The following is a 6786-nucleotide window of genomic DNA, read 5'->3' as shown; positions in this document are numbered from 1 at the left end:
TCGTTCACCTGTCCGGAGCTGTGGGCCCAGCCTCCGCCATAGCTGGGAGAGGAGCACAGGCTGAGAGCTCCATAGCTTGCAGAGGGCATGCAGGTGCGAGGTCCTCTTTCAGGCTAACAACGCCCAGGCTTCACGAGCAGGGATGCCTTCTGACATGGGTGGGGAAGGGCAGGCAACAGCCCCTGGCTTCCTTGGGAGAGCTGTGCTTGTGTACAAAGCCCATCCTGCTCTGTGGAGACTGGAGCACTTCTAGCCGCAGGAAACACTGGTGAAAGGAGTCTCTCCGCCGCAAGAAGGAGCAACGGGCGGGCGGGGATCCTGTTCAGCTCCATTTTGTGCGGGCAGCCAGAAGCCTCATGGCAAATACCATTGTCTCCACCGAGAGGCTGGCAGGCCCTAGCACCAGGACGAGGGACCCAACTCTGCCCCAGGCGCCAGAGGCCTGACAGCCTCCTGCACGCAGAGAGTCCCCTGTGCTCACAGTCTCCTGGAAGTCGCAGGAAGGAGCCGGCACTTTACTCTCAGGAAGAGCTCTCTCTGGGAATCCAAGGAGAGCATGTCCTTGGAGGGATAAGCATTGCTGTGCCCAAAATGACTGCCGGCCGTCGGGAGGGTGACGGGGCTTTGCGGCCTGCTTCCTTTAGCTGACTGCATTGCGCTGCGGGTAGGAAGGCAGCTGCCCCAGAAGGTGAAGGAACGCTTGCGAGATAAGGCCAGCCACTTCCTGTGCGAAAAGGTATCAGCGAGGAGGCGGCGATGGGAACACTCACAGGATGGCCTAACTGGAAAGGAGGCTTGCTCACACCACTGCCTTCAAGCCCCAGCACAGCTCTGTGCCCTCGCCTCTGAGCAACAAGGCCGAAGCTCAGACGCCCTTCGTGCCCATGGATCGCAAGTCAATGAGGAGAGCAAGAGAAGCCGCTTGTGTGGGGCAGGGACATTCTAAGGAGTGAGTCTTGCACTGAGGCACCTTAATCTCCAAGAAGACCCCCTGCTCACAAGCCCAAGATGGCCTCTAGGCACGCCGCCGGCAAATGGGCGGCTGTCCTCTCCCTAGCTGCGACACAAACCAGGAGCCCCGGCAACAGGACTCCCAGCAGACACAGACTCCGCTTCTAAGGGCACAAAGACCCCAATAAAAGCTCCCGCTTCCTCCACCTGTCCGGAGCTGTCGGCCCAGCCTCTGCCGCAGCCAGGGAGAGGAGCACAGGCTGGAAGCTCCATAGCTTGCAGAGGGCACGCAGGAGCGAGTTCCTCCTTCAGGCTAACAATGCCCAGGCTTCACGAGCAGTGATGCCTTCTGACATGGGTGGGGAAGGGCAGGCAATAGCCACTGGCTTCCCTGGGAGAACCGTAAATGGGTACAAAGCCCATCCTGCTCTGAGGAGACTGGAGCACTTCTAACCGCAGGAAACACAGAGGCGAAAGGATTCTCTCCGCCGCAAGAAGGAGCAACGTTCCGGGCTAGGACCCCATTGGGCTCCGCTTTGCCCAGGCAGCCAGAAGTCTCGCGGCAGGCACCGCTCGCTCCACCGAGAGGCTGGCAGGCCCTAGCGTCAGGACAAGGGACCCGACTCTGCCCCAGGTGCCAGAGGCCTGACATCCTCCTGCTAGCAGAGAGTCCCGTGTGCTCACAGACTCCTGGAAGTGGCGGGAGGGAGCCGGCACTTTACTCTCAGGAACAGCTCTCTCTGGGAATCCAAGGAGAACATGGAAGCCTGTCAGGTAGGCCTTCTGACATGGGTGGGGAAGGGCAGGCAACAGCCACTGGCTTCCCTGGGAGACCCATGCTTGGGTACAAAGCCCATCCTGCTCTGTGGAGACTGGAGCACTTCTAACCAAAGGAAACACAGAGGCAAAAGTAGGAGTCTCTCCTCTGCAAGAAGGAGGAACGTGGCGGGCGTATAGCCCGTTTGGCTCCACTTTCTCGAGTAGCCAGAAGCCTCGGGGCAGACACCGCTCGATCCGCCAAGAGGCTGGCAGGCCCTAGCGCCAGGACGAGGGACCGGACTCTGCCTCAGGCGCCAGAGGCCTGACAGCCTCCTGTACGAAGAGAGTCCCCTGTGCTCACAGTCTCCTGGAAGTCGCGGGAGGGAGCCGGCACTTTACTCTCAGGAACAGCTCTCTCTGGGAATCCAAGGAGAACAGGTCCTTGGAGGGCCAAGCGTCCCTGTGCCCCAAAAGACTCCGGCCGTCTGGGGGGTGACGGGGCTTGCGGCCTGCTTCCTTCAGCTGACTGCCTTGCGCTCCGGGTAGGAAAGCAGCTGCCCAGGAACGTGAAGGAACACTTGCGAGAAAAGGCCAGTCACCTCCCTGTGCGAAAAGGCATCAGAGAGCAAGCTGGTGATGGGAACACTCACAGGCTGGCCTAACTGGAAAGGTGGCTTGCTCACACTACCTCCTTCAAGCCCCCAGACAGCGCTCTTTCCTCACCTCTGAGCAACAAGGCCGAAGCCCAGACGCCCTTCACAACCATGGATCGCAAGTCCCTGAGGAGAGCAAGAGAAGCCGCTTGTGTGGGGCAGGGGCATTCTAAGGAGTGAGCCATGTGCTGAGGCACGAGGATCTCCGAGAAAGCCCGCCGCTCACAAGCCCAACATAGCATCCAGGCATGCCGCTGGCAAACGGTTGGCTGTCCTCTCCCTGCCGCTACACAAACCAGGAGCCTGGGCAGCAGGACTCCCAGCAGACACAGACTCCACTTCTGAGGATGCAAAGACCCTGGTGAAAGCTCCCGCTTCCTCCACATGTCCGGAGCTGTCGGCCCAGCCTCTGTGGCATCTGGGCCAAGGAGCGCAGGCCAGGAGCTCCATAGCTTGCAGAGGGCATGCGGGAGCGTGGTCCTCCTTCAGGCTAACAACGCCCAGGCATCATAAGAAGGGAGGCCATCAGACACTGTGTGGCGGAAGGTCAGGCAACAGCCACTGGCTTCCCTGGGAGTACTGTACTTGGGTACAAAGCCCATCCTGCTCTGTGGAGCCTGGAGCACTTCTTTTTTTTTTTTTTTCTTATTCGTTTATTTGTTTATTTACAGCATAACAGTGTTCATTGTTTTGGCATCACACCCAGTGCTCCATGCAGTACGTGCCCTCCCTATTACCCACCACCTGGTTCCTCAACCTCCCACCCCCCCCTTGTTTTTCAGAGTCCATAGTCTCTCATGGTTCATCTCCCCTTCCAGTTTCCCTCAACTCCCTCTCCTCTCCATCTCCCCATGTCCTCCATGTTCTTTGTTATGCTCCACAAATAAGTGAGACCATATGATACTTGACTCTCTCTGCTTGACTTATTTCGCTCAGCATAATCTCTTTCAGTCCCGTCCATGTTGCTACAAAAGTTGGGTATTCATCCTTTCTGATGGAGGCATAATACTCCATTGTGTATATGGACCACATCTTCCTTATCCATTCATCCGTTGACTCTAACTGCAGGAAACACAGAGGCGAAAGAGGGAGTCTCTCTGCCGCAAGAATGAGCAATGTGCCATGTGGGGAGCTTGGTCGGCTCCGCTTTGCGCAGGCAGCCGGAAGCCTCGTGGCAGACACTGCTCGCTCCACCGAGAGGCTGGCAGGCCCTAGGGCCATGACGAGGGACCCAACTCTGCCCCAGATGCCAGAGGCCTGACAGCCTTCTGCAGGCAGAGTGTACCCTGTGCTCACATCCTCCTGGAAGTCTTGGGAGGGAGCCGGCACTTTACCGCAGGATCAGCTCTCTCTTTGAATCCAGTGAGAACAGATCCATGGATTGGGAAGCGTCATTGTGCCCCGAAACCACTGTCGGCCATCGGGAGGGTGTCAGGTCCTCGTGGCCTGCTTCCTTCAGCTGACTTCCTTGTGCTGCGTGTAGGAAAGCAGCTGCCCAGGAACGTGAAGGAACCCTTGCGAGAAAAGGCCAGTCACCTCCCTGTGCGAAAAGGCATCGGAGAGCAAGCTGGTTACGGGAACACTCAGATGCTTGCCTAACTGGAAAGGAGTCTTGCTCACACCACTGCCTTTAAGCCCCAGGACAGCGCTCTGCCCTTGCCTCTGAGCAACAAGGCCATAGCCCAGACGCCCTCATGACCATGGATCGCAAGTCCCTGAGGTGAGCAAGAGAAGCTGCTCCTGTGAGGCAGGGGCATTCTAAGGAGTGATCCATGCGCTGAGGCATGGGGATCTCTGAGAAGACCCGCCGCTCACAAGCCCAACATAGCATCCAGGCACGCCGCCAGCAAATGGGCCGCTGTCCTCTCCCCAGCCGCTACACAAACCCGGACCTCCGGCCGCAGGACTCACAGGGGACCACAGACTCCGCTTTTGAGGGTGCAAAGTCCACCGTGAAACCTCCTGCCTCCTCCCCCTGTCGGGAGCTGTAAGAAGGGAGCGGGATGGTAGCTCCATAGCTCTCAGAGGACATGGAGGAGCGATGTCCTCCTTCAGGCTAACATCGCCCAGGCGCTGTGGGCAGCGAGACCTTCCCACACTGGGTGAGGAAGGGCAGGGAAAGGGCCACTGGCTTCCCTTGGAGAACTGGGGCTGAGTACAAAGCCCATCCTGCTCTGTGGAGACTGAAGTACTTTTAACCGCATGAAAAGTATTTGGTGTGTTGTGTTATGTGATATATGTGTATATCATATATCCCTGTAATTTATGCTGCATGTGCAGTGTGCATTATACTGTGTAAAGTATTTATGTGTTGGTTTTTGTTTGGTTTCTGTGTGCGTTTGGCATGTGTCTGGTGTGTGGGTGAGGCCAATATGTTGAGTTTCTGTGGTGTGTGGTGATGTGAGGCATGGGTGAGTGGTAGAGTTGTGGTGTGTAGATGGTGTAAATGGGGGCAGGTAGGTGCTGTTTGTGTGGTGACTCTGGTTTCAGGTGTAGTGTGTGTGAGGGGAATATGTGGCATGTTTGTGTATAGGTGTGTGCAGTGTATTTGTGGTGGTGTGGTGGGTTTGTATTTTGCATATGTGTAGGGTATGCTTGAGATATATGTTATGTGTTGAGTACGGGTAGTGTGTGTCGTATTGGGTAGTGTGTGTGGTGTACATGTTGTGTGGTGCAAAAACAATGAGTCTTGGAACACTGAAAAAATAAAAGTACAGCATCAACCCTGAGACAGAAGCCCTTGTCTCAGTGCGCATGAGAAATTTTCACACACACAGTGGGTAACTCTCACCCCCACATCTTGCCTCATGAAGGCAGACATGTTTTCCAGTGTAGGTGCAGAAGCCAGACACTGTGCCATCTACTTAACGCTATGAAGCAGCACGGTAGAGAAACCCAGTTCCAAAGCATAGCATTAGTCCCGAAGACAGAAGCATTTTCAACCATGTGTGTGAAACCTAGAGGAATGTGCCATAGACTTCACTCCAATGGGGAAGCAAGTCTGTTTAGGTTGCGCCTTTCAAGGCCCAACAACACTGCAGGGAAATTGTCCTTCAACTAACTGTTCTTCCTGGAAGATACAAGTTCTTTGGAAACTTTCTCTGCAAGGTAAGGCAAAGTGAACTTTTCTTAAATCGGAAGCCCAAGTGTGTAGAGAAGGCCATTTTGAAACAGCATCTGGTTTTACGAAGATAGACAAGTTTTCCATTGTGTCTCTGGAAGCGTATGGAAAGGGCCATGAATGAAACTCTGGGAAACCACAAGGGAGAGAAACTAAATTTCAGTGAATTTTGTCTCTCCTGATGTTGGATGCAGGTTCCAATGTGTGAGCGAAAGTACACAGAGGGTGCCATGTACTTGCCTGGGAGAAAGAAATCCACATGGAATGCTTCTTCCCACTAAAATCATGTGTCACAAAGATGGGCAAGGATTCAAGTGTATGTGTGGCAGTCTAAGCAAAGTGCCATATAGTTGACACTAAGAAAAGCTCACTGTAGGAAAGAAAGGTTCCAGTGAACATCTTTCTTGAAGATGGAAACAGAGTCCATAATGTGTGTCATAGCATCAGGAAAGGGCCAGGTACGGAATTCTGAGAAGCAGCCCTGTCAAGAAAATACCCTTTGACTATCTTCTTTTGGGAAGATGGGAGTGTTTCCAAATGGCGTGTGACAGCACACGGTAAGGGACCTCGACTTGACTCTGAGAGACCAGGCCATGTAGGATGGAAACGTCCACCCACATCCTGCCTCATGAAGGCTGACATGTTTTCCAATGCACAGGTGGAAGCCAGAGAGTGTGCCATCCACTCAACACCAAGAAGCTCCATGGAGAGAAACCCGGTTTCAAGGAACAGCATCCACCCTGAAGACAGAAGATTTTCCAAAGGGTGTGTGAGAGCTTGAGGAACATGTCACCGACCTCACTCAGAGGGGTCACCAAGTCTGTGTAGAATGCAAGGATGCAACTTTCAACTCCCAACAACACTGTAACCAAACCATCCTTCTGCTAACATGCTCTTGCCAGAAGACAGAAGTACTTTGAAAACTGTGTCTAGAAGTTAAGCATATGGTTTCACTTACCTGTGGAGCAGAGGGAATAACATGGAAGACATTAGGAGAAGGAAAGAAAAAGTGAAATTGGGGTAAATCAGAAGGGGAAATGAGGTGTGACAGACTGTGGGCTCTGAGAAACAAACTGAGGGCTTTGGAGGAGAAGGGGTGGAGGGTTAGGTGAGCCTGGTGGTGGGTATTAAGGAGGGCACACAGAACATTGAGCACTGGGTGTGGTGCAAAACAATGACTCTTGGAACACTGAAAAACAAAAAGCACAGCATCAGTCCTGAGATAGAAGCCCTTGTCTCAGTGCAGATGGGAGCTTTTCACACACACAGCAGGTAACTCTCACCCACACATCTTGCCTCATG

The sequence above is a fragment of the Meles meles genome, chromosome 6, assembly GCF_922984935.1.
Source record: "Meles meles chromosome 6, mMelMel3.1 paternal haplotype, whole genome shotgun sequence".
In the NCBI taxonomy this organism is placed as follows: domain Eukaryota; kingdom Metazoa; phylum Chordata; class Mammalia; order Carnivora; family Mustelidae; genus Meles; species Meles meles.
The sequence above is the reverse complement of the archived record's forward strand: the minus strand, read 5'-3'. Positions refer to the sequence as shown.